This window comes from Neopelma chrysocephalum, unplaced genomic scaffold (genome assembly GCF_003984885.1).
Source record: "Neopelma chrysocephalum unplaced genomic scaffold, ASM398488v2 Primary Assembly neopelma1_24, whole genome shotgun sequence".
NCBI lineage: Eukaryota > Metazoa > Chordata > Aves > Passeriformes > Pipridae > Neopelma > Neopelma chrysocephalum.
In genome coordinates this window covers 16009206-16026408 of record NW_020897693.1, presented here as the reverse complement: position 1 = coordinate 16026408, position 17203 = coordinate 16009206, and the positions used below count along the sequence as shown (strand labels likewise).

Here is a 17203-nt window from a genome sequence, read left to right as displayed (position 1 = left end):
GCTTCTGGCTGTTAAGTCACAGCTGTTGAGCTTCATCCTCCATCCCTACTGTGCAGGCAAGAGACAAAGCAATAAAAAGCTGAAGATGGGAATTGAAAAGTAGCCAAAAGAAGGACTTTCTGGGAAGTTCTGTCTTCTGCTGAGCCTAAGGAATGTTTTATTTTCCTGTATGGTATTCTTTAAGTAAAACCTCCTTTGTAGCTATGACAAGACAGCTGGCTCCATGGTCGTTAAGCCGAGTCCTTTAATAGCATCCACAAAATTTAATGTTTGTTTAGCTAAAAGCCATTGGTGAGAACATGTTGTCTAGAAAGGGTTCTATTTCCCTACCCTTCCCTATGTGTGCAAACAAGCTACACTTGCCTAGTTATTGTTCCATCTGCCTACTTCTTCTGCTTCTTACTGCAGCTTACAACCTTTGCATGTTTTCGTGCCTTGGCTTTAAATTTGTCACTTATGCATCAAGTACTGGTAAATAATTGGGCAGGGTAGTGCTTTTAAAGCTTTCTCTCAGAGGAACAACATCCAATACCAGGAAACTGGAGTAAGATAAATTCTTGAAATGAGATACAATTTTTTTAACAATAAGAGTAATTAAAAAGTGAAGTAATTTATCAGGGGATGGGAATTTGTGACTGCATAGAATGTTAAAGTCAGATTCAATACTTTTCTAAAAACTGGTTTACTTCCCATTTTTTGAAAAGTTCTACAGCTCGTATACCTGAAAATCTGGCTAGAAAAAATTGCACATGCCCTTCTGGCCTTAGAATCTATCTATCTATCTCTATGGACTCCTGCATAGCTAAATGGGGAACCTTTACTTTTAAAATTATTGTCTTCCCAACAACATACTTCTATGTGTTTATTTATTGTCTCATTGTTGCCTAAGAAGTAACATCTTAGTCATCAGTATAATTTTTGTCATGTAATATGTAACAACAGGTCTTGGAAGTTTTGAAATTTTAAAGTTCTGCAGAACCTAATAGAAAGGAAAACATAGATTTACTTTGGGGTTTTTGATGTACTACTTTTCTTTGGTTTTTGAGATCCAGATTTTCAAGCATTTCTTTACAAGACTAGAAACATACTTTTAGAAAATGTAGTCTGACATTCTTACTGTAAGTGTAGGATATCAGGAACTCTGAATTTATGACAAACAAAAATGCTACAGATCTCCAACAAAGCTTTTGATAGGTCACAGAAATTTTTTTTTATTCTTCCCTTACTAATGTTATATAGACTTCATAGGGCGGTTTTAGTTCCAGTTATCGCATTGGATTTTTTTCTTTAACTTTAATCAAGTTCACTTAAAACACATTGGTAGAAAGATAACTTCCAAATATTTTCAGGTCAATATTGTCAAACAATATTGTGGGACTTACTTTTTGTCTTTACTTCAGTTAACCCAGTTCAAACCACACGTGTGGAGGACCAGGCATAAGCAAGTTTTGTCTCAAACATTTTGACTGTTGCAACAGGAAAGTTGTTATTGGAGATAGAGCAGTGCTATTCTGAGCAAACTTCATTTTGTGCCTTGAGGCTCAGGCTTGGTATGCCTGCACCAACTTCTCCCCCAACCCCATCCCACATGGGATCTAAGGATCGGTAATTTCTATCTTCTCTTTCTCCCTTTCCTGCTTTTATTTCTCCCTTTCCCTTGCTCTGTCTTGGCAAAGTGAGGCTATCCTATTCTACTCTCTACTCTGAACTGAAGTTTATTGTGGGAGTTGAGAGCTTGTTGAAGTGTGTTGTAAAAGTTAAGGGCTTGGTAGCTGACAACTGAAAAGTTTGTTGATTGGGAGTTTGTTGAAGTGTGTTGTAAAAGTCAAGGGCCTCTTAGCCAACACTTTTGAGACTAAATAGTGGGTTAGTTGTACAATGAAAGCATGAATTCCTTGACAGGTGGACTGGTGTCTTTGTTCAGTCTGATGAGAGTGAACATTATAATGAATGTTGTGTCCTATATCGTGTGGGTCGTGACAACACAACAAAAACTTTTGACAGAAGACATTGAATTACATTTCTACAGTAAAATAAGTCTTCAGTAAGGCTGTCCATGTTTTCAGGAGTGGATATTTTGGTATCCTAGAATGTACAAGAAAGCAATAAGATGTTTGCCTTAGTCAAGTAAGGCAAAGGTTTTTAAAATAAATATACTTCTCATACTGTGCAAGAAAATCCTTCTATTTTAATGATATATTCCTGTAGCAGAAGTATGGGGATAAGACAATCACAAACTGAAAATAAAAAGAGGATCACAGTGATGATTAAAATGTTTTAAATATTTCCCTACTATAGAGATTATAAGCCTTAAGTGGCTACACTTTTAGGCTGTCAAATTTCTTTCTTATCTGAAAGATATTTGCTGAACATACTTTGAAATCTCCTGCTGTCGGGAGTTGGTGCATCCTCTAAGAAACCTATTCTCAGAGATAAGAGGCCAAGTGCACATCAGAGGTGATTAATGAGAAATGTATAGTCTCTTCTACTGATGCAGGGGCCAGGTGGAGGACAGTGCAGCAAAAGCGCACAGAAAAATTGCATGGCAACTTTACGCATGGTGTCTTGACGTGCTAGTGCCACAGTATTAGCAATGCCTGTCACTGCTAACACCCTCCAAGAAACTGCCATCATCATGCTAGTGTATCCATCGGTCCAGCTCTCCCAATCTAGTACCAGTACCTTCAGCACACCTCGACTTTGAATTTCCTTCAAAGCTTCCTTGTTTCCAAGCATCCTTGTGCAATTTATTCTATGGTATAGACAAAGAGTATCGCTGTTGTAACTGTAATCAGAAGTAATTATTCTTGCAAACCATTAACAGGAACATTACCAGGACCATCCTGACAAGCATTGTTGCTATTAATGCCACTTACTTCACATCCACCAACATTCACAGATTTTAGAGCTGCATTGTTCATTCCATAGAGTTTTTGCCTTCTGTGATCTATTACTTTCAATTGTAGGTCTTTTTACTGCATTTGCAGTTATACTGCAGTCTAACCATGTGACAGAATTATGGATCAGTTAATTTACTGAGTTCTGATGCACTGCACAGTTTGGTTCCAATATCTAGGCTACCTCATTAAAGACAGAATTGCATATCACCATACTACAGTGCAGTGTGCAATATGGACAGTTGAAAAAAAATGAAATCAAACACTGTAATATGGCAGAAACACGTAGCTCCTGAATTTCCTGCAACCCTACTAAAGATTATAGTAATAAGTATACGAAATAGCCACCAAAAAAAATCCTAACTATGAAGTTTTGTGTCTATACTTTGAGGTTGAAATTAAATCATTGCAATCAGTGTCAAAGTGTTATGTTCTCTGGCTCTAAAAATTACATTCCACAGGCATATATAAGATCTACCAAACAGTACATACACTTGAGAGCATGTTCCGTCAGCCACTTATCAAATGGCATTAAAAAAGCTGAAGTCTAAATGAAAATCAACTTTTTCTCTAGCAATGTTAAACTTTCAGATTATTGGCAAGTTCTATACCTTTTTAGTATACAAGCTGATAGCAAAATGAAGCTTCATTTTCAGAAGGTTGTTGTGGAAAACAGTAAAAACAATGTCCCAAAAATTCAGGTAAGTCAGTCCCCATTTGCTTTAGACAATTAGGATTAATATTTTCTAAGTTTTTATTACTTTTTATGTTCTCCAAAAGCATAGTCTAAGAAATTATCAAAGATCTTTGAAAAATACTTTGAAGTTGTTTTGGTTTTTTTCTTTGAGGAAATTTATTTTTTATTTAAAAACAAAAAAGGCTGATTTTAAAAAAAATTATTTTCCAAAGCTAAGAGTCAAATTGAAAAATGAAACCAAGAAGTTTTGCCAGAAAGACATGGAGACATTAGTTTGTTTCCCTTGGGGTATGAAAAGGAAGCAACAGAAAACCAAAATCAACAGCTCTTTCAAGTTAAGTAATACTTTATGAAAAGATGTGCTTTAGGTATGGATCCTTTTTCACATGAGAAATTATGTTGAAATTTTCCAGTGATCAATGATGTGTTCACATAATTTGTATAGTTCTCCACTTCTCTTTTCTTAATTTCTACTCCTGTTAAAAAGTACATTAGAGAATCCCATAAAATAATTTAACAGCAAGACCAAGGTTACACATTTAACACCTCTGATCTTCCCTAAATTATACCAGCCTGAAACATGTGCTTCTCCTTACACCACTCTCCTACTACACATCCCCTTGGTTTTGGCCTCTAATTCCATATTCTTTATACTTATGTGTCCAAAGTGTAGACATATTACTTTTTTCACCTGGATAGGACTATAGTTATTTACTCATTTAGTATAGACCTTAAATCCCTAATATTACAATGGATTTCTTCTCAATACAGTAAAAATGAAGCAATTAAGTTTTTCTGTGAGCTAAACTCATCTTGTTATGAGATCAAAGTTTACTGTGACATTTTTCAAATGTGCAATTATTATCATTTAAAAATACTTGTACCAGGAAGCTGACCCTACAGTACCAGCTCACAATGGCATTACAGAAACATTTTCCACAGAAAGTCTTAGATTCTATGACATCTGCCATTATATTGTGTCAGACTTGGGCATGCAAGGGCAAAACCAGACCAGAGATGTGGCAGAATTGTCTTACTGACTCATGGGAGGGAAAAAGAACAAAACCAATAACCCACATACAAATTTTTCACAGTGTTTTTTTCCTGCCCTGCCACTCAGTCTTCAAAAGAGCACACAACCCTTATTGTTCCAAGCTCCCTGATCCCAAGCAAAATGTTTCTGCCAATTATTGCTTTCAAAACAGACTGCACAATGTGATTGTCTTCTCATCACCTTGACCAACCTGAGAATTCTCCACTCATTCTAATTCTTTACTTGAAGCTTGAAAAATCACTTTCTTGGCTTTCCCTCTTCCTTGGTTAAACAAAACTTAAGGTTAATGTTAAAGGTGTAAAATCTAGACATCCTCAGATATCTCCTCTCCTAAAAGAGGTTTGATCACAAGGCTAGAGCCTCCAACTCATTAGGAAGTAAAATAATCTCATGCTGCTTGGTGCATTATTATATAGAGTATGTATCATGTAATGAATGCTTCCTAGCATGCTGCTCATGCACAGTAAAGATGGAATAAATTGACTACACAACATAAAGTAAATCCAGAACCAAGGCTCATATAATGACAGGACATGAATTTCTCAAAGCTTATTCTTCTGCAGGCAATGAGAAAAGTCCTAGCTGCTCGCTGTCATAGGGAAATTTCTTCCAAGTCTCAAGAAGGAAAAATCTGCAATGTGCGTATCTGGACACTACCAGTTGCACAGCTTGCCAGAGCACTATCCTTTACCATCCTATTTCGGATCTTTTCTTATGGAGGTAAAACCAAGAATAAATGCTGGAAGACTATTTCTTAATTCTACAGTCCAAGCATTTATCATTATAATTTTGGATTCAAACCCATATCCTAAGTTAAAGACAACAACTGCTAATTCCCTAATATGGTATCTATTGCCAGCACTGACATTGATTTCTCTTGGATCCTAAACGGGTCACTTCACTTTGCATCTTTTACATAATTTCTAAATGTAATTATAAAGGTAACTTAAAAACTACTTATGACCTCAATATCAGAGATATTGACCTTAATACACCGACCTGTCAGTAAAGAACTCAAATAAAGTTCTCATTTCCAGGACCTCAAAAGGAGGAAAATTTGGCAGAATTTTTCTTTGGCTGCTAAATCCCCCACTGTCTTTTGAAGGAATCAAAGTCCTGTTCTGAAAGCAGCTTGTCTGACCCCAAAGCACCTTTTCTTTCCTGACTTTAATGGTCTAACTATGTCTTTTGGACTCCAACAGATGTTTTCAAACTGGAGTAACATTTCTACAGAATAGCATTTCAATGATTACACTCAGTGATAAGCCTTCCAACTCTTTATTTTTTAATTCTTATAATATTGCTATTTTCATGCTCCCCCCCTCTAACTTCCACGTTGCCATCAGGGCCAGAATTGCTCTAATAATTCACACTGACATTACAGATACCATTAAGTCTACATACTTCAATGAAATTGCCTCTTTGCTGTCTCCTTTATGGCTTATAAAGATTCCTCATGGCTCACAAAATCCTATTTTGTTGTGGAATCTGTTGCATTGTCCTCCACAAACCATATCCAAGGCTAAAGTGATTTTTTCCATGAATCTTCATGCTGATACCCAGTAAGTATTTCACAGAACAATGAATGCTTTTTATTTCCTAAATGTTGGCCTCTTGTGCAATTCGCTCCTGGATGTCACTGTAATTCGGTTCTGATTCTCAGTAGTGAGCATAAATACAGGTAAACAGTAATTGTTCAATGTAGCCATATGGAATATTCATGAAAACTGATTCTGCAAGAATGAACATTCACAACCATCTGTTGTGACATGGAAAATAAAAGGAAAGTGCAGCTTTTTCAATGTTCACCATGATCATGTATTTTTTTTTTCATTCTTTACCCCCTCCTGCAGGATTAGGATGACCTTGTAAAGTATTCACCTAAAATGAGTGATAATCAGTCTGAGGTAGTTCAGATCTCCTTCGTCACTAGTGCAGAGAAGATGAGAATGAAGGTGAGAAATCCTGAGTGCAGCACAAAATGACTGGATATTGTACCAATGCAAGGTCTTTCCTACTCTGCTACTCAATGATAGAGGTCACTTCAGAAATATTGGGCAGAGGACACTCAGAACTGTAATTTCCAGAGAACTGGAATTTGGTTTGCCCTGGGCACCTCAGAAACTGGAACTTATAATACTGACATGAATTTGGAAGTGTGATGCAACAAATTTACAGCAAAAATTGATGCATTAAGGGTATTTCTTTTTTGGAAAGTCACAAATGCAGGAGAAAAAGGTTACTAACACATATTTTGATAAGGTGAATATTTTATTCACTGCTTAATTTATGTTGGCTTTACTCTTTTATCAATGCTAGCTAGAGTAAATTATTATTTTTCACATATTCTCTAAGGAAGTTTATTTTACTTGGGGGCTCCCTTTTCCTTTTCCCTTCCCCTTTCCTTCCCTTTTATAGGTTTTTTTAATATGACAGAAATAACTCTAAAAATTCCTTTCTTAAATAACCTTATAGGCTGATCACTAACCCATTTTCCATTCACAGTGCAAAGAGACTTGGAAATGTTGGCTGTTCAAATCAGCTTGTGCACCTAGTTTATAACAAGACCTATATTTGGAGGTATGCAATATAGGCTCCAATCATTACTTGAAGCTCAATCATGAGATACCTTAAAGCATCACAAACCAAATGGTTTTTTTCTTTTAAATTAGAAAGTTTAAATTTAAACAGTTATTAAAAACACAGTCTGCCATTCTCAAAAGGAAATAGAGAACAGTGTTATCTGAAAACCAGAAAGTGGAAGGATAAATTAGATTTCTGAAAGGTCTTACATTTTAATAATCCCATATGTTTTTAGTGACACAGGTATATATTTTTTACACTGTCATTTTTATCTCAACAATTCTCCTTTAATCTATTCTGTTCTGTCTCTCTAGCCTTGGCCTTTTTCCTCCCACTCTGAGGTTTCATAATGCTTTTTCAGTCATTATCTTTTCACCTAAATAATCCCTCATTTTGCAGTTCTCAGGAGCAGTGTCTCAGCTGAAAGTCTAATCCTGGCTACTGCCTGTAATGGCTCCCCAGGATGAGTAATCATCTGAGCTATTTGACATCCACTTTTGTTGACCTTACGGGGACAGTAGAAGGATAGCATTTTGTGCCTCCTTTACCAGCTGTGTCTTCCTACATAAAATCCTGCAGGCTTGTATGGTATAAGCAACACTGGCTCCCAGAAACCAGATCAGAGTCTTTAAGGAGTCTTTAGGTTCATAAACCAAAAATATCATTAAATAGGAAAGAATTATTCACTGTTGTCTTCCCACTCAGGACACATGAACTGGACTTCTTTTTAATCAGTACATGTTGTCATTCCATTAGTGATCAGGCAGGGTACCTACTCCAGCCTCAATTAACATCCACACAGAACAGCCTGGCAAAGATGCACAATCCTTTTATCCTTTAACACAGAACTCCATATGAATTGTTACTCTGCATGAGCAACCACAATAACATTAACTTTTACAGATGAATCTTATCCTCCCCCAAAATCCTTCTACAATTCTTTTCCACTGTCTTTTATGGATACCTTCATGTATGTAATTTTTTCAAGTGTTTTCCGTGCACGAACTCAAGTGTTTCCAACACATCTAAAGCCTATGCAGTAGTTGTTTCCTATACCCTGGTAATCATACCATGATTACTTGTTGCCACAGCACCAGATCTGCAATTTGGACTGCAGAATATCTCTGCTCTGAATCACAGAGGGGGAACAAAACTAGGCTGTGTCAGGTTCTACCTATAACATGTCAGAGCACAGCTATGGTTTCCTTATGCTCCAAAATGTGAGGGCAAATGTTTACTATTCATATGATTCTTTGGTGAATGACTGTTTGCAAAAAGAGCAAGGGATTTACCCATTCAGAAACATGGGAATTCATTATATTTTTCACTTATTTTAATCCTCTCCCTTTTCCTGCTTATAAAGGTTCAGATTTTTAATACGGCATTTTTCTTTAGAAAGGACAGAAACAACATTCCAGGTCACTTAAGTGATCTGTTGTATATCATCAGCAGCTGAAACAAGGACCCTGAAGGTATTTGTCAGAAGCAAAAACTGTGCAGATTGCTGGACACAATATTAGAAAACTAAAAAATTTTAGTGAGATCAGGGACAACTAATGAGCAGCTGTGACTGGGAGAAAAGGCACACGTTATTAAAAGAAAAGTATCAAATAATTACTTCAACTCTTACTACATGCTTTGAAATATATTGTAAGGAAATCTGCATGAAGTTATATACCAGATCCTCAGCTATATAACATAAAAATCTCTGTTTAGCTGAAGAGTTGAAGCTGTTTATTAAAATTTACTAACATGCTTTTGATAGTCAAAGTCACCAGATAAAATTAGGACTTTGTTAATCTCAATTGATTTTATAACCCAAACAAAAACCAAATCCTGGAAAGCTTTTTCAAGGGGCAGTTATGAACACTAAGACTTAGAGATGTTCCTTATCTCCTGGGACCAGATACCAATCAGTTGTAGAAAAGGAGAAATACAAATGGTAAAAAGAAAGAGAAATCAACTGTCTCTCCATGTCTTGGTGCCCAGAAAGCACAGTGGCTGCACTGCAGAGGTTTAGGACAGCTTTCTTCTCTGAAGCCTGAAGCATTGCAGTTGGTTCTGGGGGCTCCCAGGGGCTGCCCAGGCCAGAGTGGTCCTGCAGCCCAGGGGCCCCACAGGACAGCACACAGCAGAGATGCAGTGCAGTGGCTGAGCACGGAGGTGGCTGGTGGAAGCAAGCTGGTGCTTGTCCACTGCAGATAGAAGACCCAGAGGTCAAAGAAGCAGCCACATGGAGCCATCTGAACCCTCTGTGGGTGATAAGTTACAGCTGTGCCGGGCCAGGGGACCCTCCAGGGCACCTGCTGAGCCAGCCCCATCACTGTTGTGCCCCAGCTCTGTGCCAGACACCTGGAGAGCTTGTGGCTGGAGCAATCCCTGCAGAGTGAGCTGCTGGCCAGCAGGACAGGGCTGCAGACTGGGGAGAGACTTGCTTACAGGAAGTAAAACAGGAGATATGGCCCTAATATTTGAAAAATTCTCTGTAAATTACATTTACTGGGCATACCTCACCCAGGTGAGGGCAGGTATGCTCTCACAGGATTGATGAGCCCTTGCCCCAAAAATGCCAAGGACCAGGGATGCTAGGGATGCCTGAGGTGCTATATCTGCTGTCAGTGCATGGGGTACCACCCCTGCCTGGAGTGTCCAGGCTGCAGGGAAGGGCTGCTCCTGCATGGACAGCTGGCATAGGTTGCCTGAGCCTGGAAAGAGAGATAGGAACAATTGCCATGGGTCATGTCCACTCTTGCCCCCAGGCAGTAAGGGTTGGTTCCTACCTTGAGGATAGAAGGTTTCAGGATGGACAAAACGTGACAAAATGCTGCCAGAACATCAGGGAAGCCTAGGGGCTGCTCATTGGGAGCCACAATGCTGGCTCTGCCATGGTCCATTTGCCTGTTGGCAAACCCCTCTGGGGTTGCGGGCTCTGAAATTCTGTTGGGAGTCTCCCAGGAGGGAATTTGAGGGTTCCCAGTGTTCCACTCCACCCCCAACAACCTCTTTGAAATGACACAAATTTCATTTGGAGTGATTATAATAATGGAGAGTTTAAGTGCCTCCAGAGAAGTGATGACTGAGCAAATGTATGTGTAAATGCATACATTATTCTATAAATACCTATTATGTTATTCACTCAATCCTGCTAGTAGTAGACTAGTTAGAGCAGTTAGATGGTGTCTGTGAAATGCTCAGTGGCTGGAGCTGAACTCATAGCTCAAGAGCCATGATTGGATGATGCAGAGATTGCCGTAACATGGTGATGCTGTCAGCTGTCGGAAATTTGTAAGAGAGCAATGAATCACCAGGAAAGTGCAGGGGAGTTCTATACCTACTGTCTAAAATTGAATTCTCCTTTCCTGTGTTAAAGATAGCAGAGATGCCTGTTTAATTCTCTTTTCCCTCTTTTCATTTATTCCATTTAGTAAATAGGTGGGCTATACTTTCTCAGTGAACATTATGTCAGCTTTGACACGTTATGTATTTTATGAGATGATATCTGTCTTTAATGGCACAATGAATTTTGAGTCTGTCTTGATCTATTTTACCCAGGTGATTTATGTGGTGATGACCCAACATCTAAGTCATGGATCTGACAAGAAATCTGTGTCATTGGGGCAAATATGGGCCGACTGACAGTTGCAGGCAAAAATCTGGGTTAGTGTCAGATGTATTGCCAGGCAGTGAAGCACTCAAAACTCTCTGATCCATTAGTATTCATTAGCTCAACACCAGTACACTTACAATAAAGCACTGAGCAGAATGGGTATTTAGCACAAACTTATCTATAACAAAACTGCAAGATGGGAGTAATATGGGAGTTAATTCCTAACAAATTGATATAACTCAACCCTCCAAAAAAAGGCTTGAAGTCACATGTAAATAACCCTTTCACGTACTTTCACTCATACAATCTACTCAAGGTTATCATTAAAGCAATAAGTCTTCCTCAGCTTTTTCAACCATCCACAGTTTGATGATACCACGAATTCATGAAAATAATTTAGGCCTGTAGTGACACAAAACTGATTTCAGCCAAAGAGAAAATAATTTTTTTGATGACATCTTTATTACTCCCTTGTTATCAGAATCTTCCAAACCTTAAATACAAAATTCAGGGTTTTAATTATGGGGTCTTATGCATAAGACATAGGTTTCAAAAGTCTTTCTTTCAAGACAATTTTTAAACAGGGTTTCTTGTCTTTTTAAATAGAGGTGTCTCTTCATATAAAACTCTTTTTCAGTCTGCTTTCTTTTAAGGCTTGCTGAACTATTTGAATCCATTTATCTCTCTAGGACCCATTTTGTTCAGAAAATTAAACAGCTTGCAACCAGCTTTTAGATTCCAAAATCCATTCAGTGGAGAAAAGGCTGCATACTATAAAGAACAGAGAAGTTGTACATGATCCATTTTTTCCTGTTGACAACGACATCTACAGCAGCAGCACTCCACTTTTCTTTCCATCTTTACATGACATTGTAATTTTGTTATGTCACAAATCCTAGTCAGGTTACTAGTTGGTAGTGATTTGTGGGAAATACACTGTCCTAGCATAGCAACTAACATGGGATTTGCTGAGAACAGAAAGAGATTTTTTGCTCCTTTGATTTCACTTCATACATTTTATTGCTGAAGGTATGCCAGTGACCAATGACTGCTGAATACTGTCCCATGTTGGGGACAATTCAGCTTCGAGGAAATCTCTGGAGGCCATCTGGTACAAATTTCTGTTCAGAGCAGGGCAAGTATATTTAAATTTCTCCAAGAACAAAGAATGGAGTCTTTAGGGGCTATTCTGACAGAAAAGATCTTTTACCCTGTAGAAAACATTCTAAACTTAATGGCAAGACCTCATTCAGGCAAAATTAAACAGATACTTTTTTTGTGCTTTTACCATTACCTTTTTCCTATTACTCTTTCTTCTCAGCCTTCCCCTTCCACCAAGACCTATCCGAGAGAAGTGTTCTTGGGAAAAAAGTATTAGTCAGCACCAGGCCCCAAATGGTCTGCTGCATAGGTTTCTGCAGGCAAAAGGCCTAATTCTTTATGCACTTTAAAGTGAAATTGACAAACTTAAGAAAAGTGATCTTCCCAATCCTCCCAATGCTCCAGTTTTAGAATGATAGCTCAGGTTCACTAATTTACCTAGTTTGTCTGCTTTAGCTTATCCAAAATAACTAATAGCTCCTTTGTAACAAGACGAAATGTGAAAATATGAACAATAAATGAAAATGTAGACTTACAAAACCGGTTAGGGTTGGAAACCAGCTGAAACCAGCACAGTATCTTTAAAGATCACCTTGTTCCAACCCTGCTGCCAGGCACAGGGACACTTTCCACTAGACCGGATTGCTCAAAGCCGCATTCAACCTGGCCTTGAACATTTCCAGAGATGGGACAGCCACAACTTCTCTGGACAACCTGTTCCAGTACCTCACTACCCTCACAATAAAAAAATTCTTCCTTATGTCCATTCTGAATCTGTTTCTATCAGTTTAAAACTCTTACCTTTTGTCCTGTCACTACAAGCCTTGGTAAAAAGTGTGTATCTTCCTTATGAAAGGCCACAATAAAGTCTCCTTGGAGCCTTCGTCTCTTCAGTTGAATGCAATTATTTAGCACAATTTTTAAAGACAACTGTAAGCAGTAGGATCCAAACAAACCAGAGAATTCAAGTCAAATTTGAAGAAAACAGATTTGAAATGACCTATGTAATGCTGGATCAAAACTTCACACAGTAGATTCTGTGCATGGATACACTTTAAACAAGACTGGTTAAAAATGCTTTCTAAAGAATATAACCACTCTGGTAAAAATATGGGTCAACCTAATATGTTGTGCTTCTCCTCTGTCCTCTCAGTACCCTTCAACACTGTCAAAACTGTGTAAATTAACAAAGAATTCATTCTTTAAGGAGAATGAAACTATACTAAACCAGCTGCTAAAGAAATGGACTAGAATAAAAAAAAATATCATTCAAAAAAATCCACATGAAAACCTTTTAAAATAAACATTAAAATAGCATTTAAAATAAATCTTTAGGCAGAGGGATGATTCAAAACACCATAGGAAATGCTATTTTATACTACGGAGAGCAGAAAAATAGTCTAGAATCTGAATTACAGGTCAGTGAAGAAGTTCCATGATATTGTCCCTGTTTCTTTAAATGAATTTTAACAAGTCACAGTTACTCCTTGCCTCAGTTTACCACACCCATCAGAAAACACCATGCATCCAAGCAGATGACTTTAAAAGAAGACTGTCATAGCATATGGGTTCTATACTGCTGATACAAAATCACTATGTTTTGTTGAAATGGGTTTCAGCAGTGGACAAAAATCTTAGAGATCAGTTTTCTTTCAAAATGGAAATGACAGACAATAAATCACAGGTAAAGAAAAGGGAAGAAACTTTGACTTGAAATGTTTAGTCTTTTAATATTAACAACATGCCTGCATAGACTGGTTGCTGCTATTTCATTACACTTTCATATGATAGGAGCAAGTAAGAAAATCTACAGCACAGAAGCATTAACATGGACACTCTAGTAGACATAGATAAGAAGCTCCTAAACTCCCAGCTTGTTTAGTGAACTGACCTTGGAGGAAAGCACTACTTCTACTGAACTGGCCAATTAGGGGGCTGATGCATCAGACAGAGAATATTGAAAGTCAATGAAATCAACTGTGTAAATGGGAATCCCTGTCTTCATCATGATTTTTTAAAAATCAGTACTTCTTTACCTTCACGCACCTAGTAAGTAGAAAGTATTTCAAAAGTACTGAGAAACCAGAAATTTTCCACTGGGGAAAAGTCTGATGCTTAAAGAGAGAGTCTAAATTTCCCTACCTATTTTTCAAAGATGTCTGTGGGTGATCGAGGAATACAAAGAGTTACTCTTCTAATTAAAGAAAAGCAATGGTACATTCAGTGAAATTGAAATGCAGCAAGTGCAGATAAAACAAACAATAAAATAGTTTAGTTTTTATCAAACTGCGTTGTTAAGCTATGGTACTCAGTACCACATGAAATCACTCGTGCCAAAAGCTTAGGACTCTAAGTTTGACTTCACATTTATGTGAAAAATTACAACATTAACAATCATGTTGGAGAGTAAAAAACCCCAAACTTTAAAGTTTTATAAGCCTTCATGCATCAGTAAACAAGCAAATCCTTAACTGTGGAAAATTAGGAAGAAGCCTTCCATGTGGACAAGTTGTTCCGTAATTGCCCACCTTGGGGTTTCTTGTACTGCTCTCCAAAGCATCTGATGCTGGCTATAAGCCAAGGCATGTATGACAGGCCTGATTCATAATGGCAATCCTTATCCTAGAATGTAGTGCAACACCTTTTACTTTTCGAGAACTTCATAAACTTAGGATGTGAAATCTATATCACGGATGTTTTACCTGTAAAAACCAAGTGCTACTGATTAGTCTCAGCCCTCCACAGCAGCATTAGTCATGTACAGATTAGCTACGCCTTTGATCAGGTTAATTATCTCACCAGTACCGTCCAGTAATATCAATCTCAGCAATCTCAGCAATCAGTTACTTTGTAGCCCAGCATTATGACACAGTTATATCATAGCTAACAGGCTTTGATAGACCACAGGCTTTATAAGTTTTGAAAGTCTAAGGGTTGCTAGGCTGACTTTGTCTGAACTCTTTCTGACCTTCCTCTGGCTTTGCTTTACTTGATTTTGTTGTAACAGGAACAGACTTGGCACTGGAGACCACATGGCTGTAAACAACTCACTAATGCTTAAAGAAGTTAAAGAAATGCAGATCTAGAAATGGACAAAACTGGTGCTAGAAATAACAGAGAGAAGAAACTGTATCTTAACCAGATAAAATGTCATATATAGTAAATTCAGATATATTGTGAAGCTGCAGAACAATGAAGAGTAAGCAAAAACATAAAAGTGTGCCAAGAAACAAATATGACCCCTAGCAGATCTTGGGGAGTGGAAGAAGAAAACATAAACGTGAACACCATTTGTGTTCAGTAAAGGACTCCACATAGTGGTGACTCACTATGGCCTTGTCCTTACACACCGGAATGAAATCACTGATGTTGGAACTCAAAAGAGCAGAAAGGTGAGCATAACAGCAGGAAAAAGGAGTAGAAAGTAATAAAGTGTGCATATAACAATTGTAACTGTATTATTCCACCCATCTAGTCTTCTCTTCTCCTTTAATAATGAACTAACAACGATTCTTTGATTAGATGGTCAAGATTTCCTTCAGTAAGTTAGTAGTTTTACATATACATCAACAATTTATTATGCATTTTTGCTAGGATGTAGCAGGAAACATTTACAGATTTTTACTCTTGGTGTTCTCTGGAGGCATAAAAATAAACCTCCCTTATGGCATTTTCTAAAAGTTTATGACAGTTGAACTGACAAGCCATTGACGTAATTGACAATGCTTATTTTAGGTGTCTCTTTCGTAATGCTGTTTCCTTTTACTTCAGAATTCAAGACTTGGGATTATTAGCAATACTTTCCACTTACTTATATTTAAAATTTCTTGCAGCTTTTCCCCCCCAAGATTATTAATTCAATAATTCTGTTTTATCATAAAAAATTTAGTATCTAGCACTGCCACTGACATTAACAAATCTTAGCAATAGTTTACTTTATTTACTCAGAGTCTCAAACACAGTGAAACTAATATTTTTCTAAATGTGATGAATCCTGAAAGGAAGGCACCTTGTGGAAAAGTAGGAATGTTTAACAGAGAGGAGGAGCACAGGAAAGAAAAAACATGGAAAAGAAGTCCAATTAAAAAAATTATGAGATTGCAGGAGGAGAAAGAGCAGTTTCAAGTTTAGGCCAAACAAACAGTTCCCTATGAAATCAGACTCTTCCCCTGTCTCTTATACAGAATGCTTAGACACTATCAGACAAGTCACTCAAACTGAGCCTTTCACAGCTGAGCACTTACTACATGTTGTTTCCCGCTCTTTTAGAGTGCTTGTGTTGTTGTTATTCCAGGTCTGCTCAGTGCAACAGTTGAGTATTTGCAGTTGGAATTGAATTGTGCTTTGAACATATAATAGACTGTATAATGTAGAGAGCTCTTAAAAATTGTACCACAGATGCATGATAGTGTACAAGTATGTGGCACTGTTCACCTTAGTCTCTGTGAATGGGCTCTCCATCAGTCAACTGGAAGTAATAAGGGAAACTCTTCCCATTATGATACTAAATGCATTATCATTTATGATGCATTTAGATATGTTTGCAACACTTACAAAGGGAGGGGAAAAAACCTATTAACTTTTCATAGCTTGGGGCTGAATATCATGCTCCTTTATGAGGCCTGTAGTGCATACTGAATAAAATGATAAAAACAAACAGTGAGTATTTTTTCAGCAAGTGAGCATGATTCATCCTGTAGACTAAAAGATATGGAGATCTTATGGCAAGGAAGTTCAGGAACCAAATTGAAGCAGTAACATAGTATACATTTCATAAGTGGAAAATTAAGTTTAATTATAAACAAAATTAAATTTTAAACAAAAACTTCTTTGACTCTGGAGTATCTTTAATATCTTACATTTTTAAAGTGAGCTGAAAAACAGAAAATGCTGCCTGCAAAAGCAGCTGACAACCCTGGCATTGGACTTGGCACAGTCACCATGCATACCTCAAACATTTGAGCTTGTGGAATAAGAAATACCAGCAGCTTCCTATCCTCTTTGCAGGCCTGCAAATTGCTTCCTGCCAGGGGATTCACAGATACATTACAGGACTCTCCCTGTTGCTTTGATTTTGGTTTGTTTGGTTTTTTAATAAACTGAAATAGCAATATGCCACCAAACAACTCTTTATGCTTGTGGTCAACGCCCTGCTACAGTCAGACTAGGATTCCCTCTCTCAGCTTTTTATTTCCTTCTTTTATTTCCTTTCTTACCAATCACAGGCTTCTACTTTGTCTCCTCATCATATCAGTTTTTTCATG

The 17203-nt window shown here is 37.6% G+C and overlaps 1 long non-coding RNA gene across 1 annotated transcript; it reads right to left on the bottom strand.

The window, feature by feature from the left end:
- Positions 1 to 9713: 9713 nt before the first annotated feature.
- LOC113963296 lies at positions 9714 to 10127 on the bottom strand. Its single transcript, XR_003532720.1, has 2 exons — positions 10012 to 10127; positions 9714 to 9936 (listed from the first exon to the last, which is right to left on the bottom strand). It is a non-coding gene; the product is annotated as an uncharacterized LOC113963296 (long non-coding RNA).
- Between the last annotated feature and the right edge of the window lie 7076 nt (positions 10128 to 17203).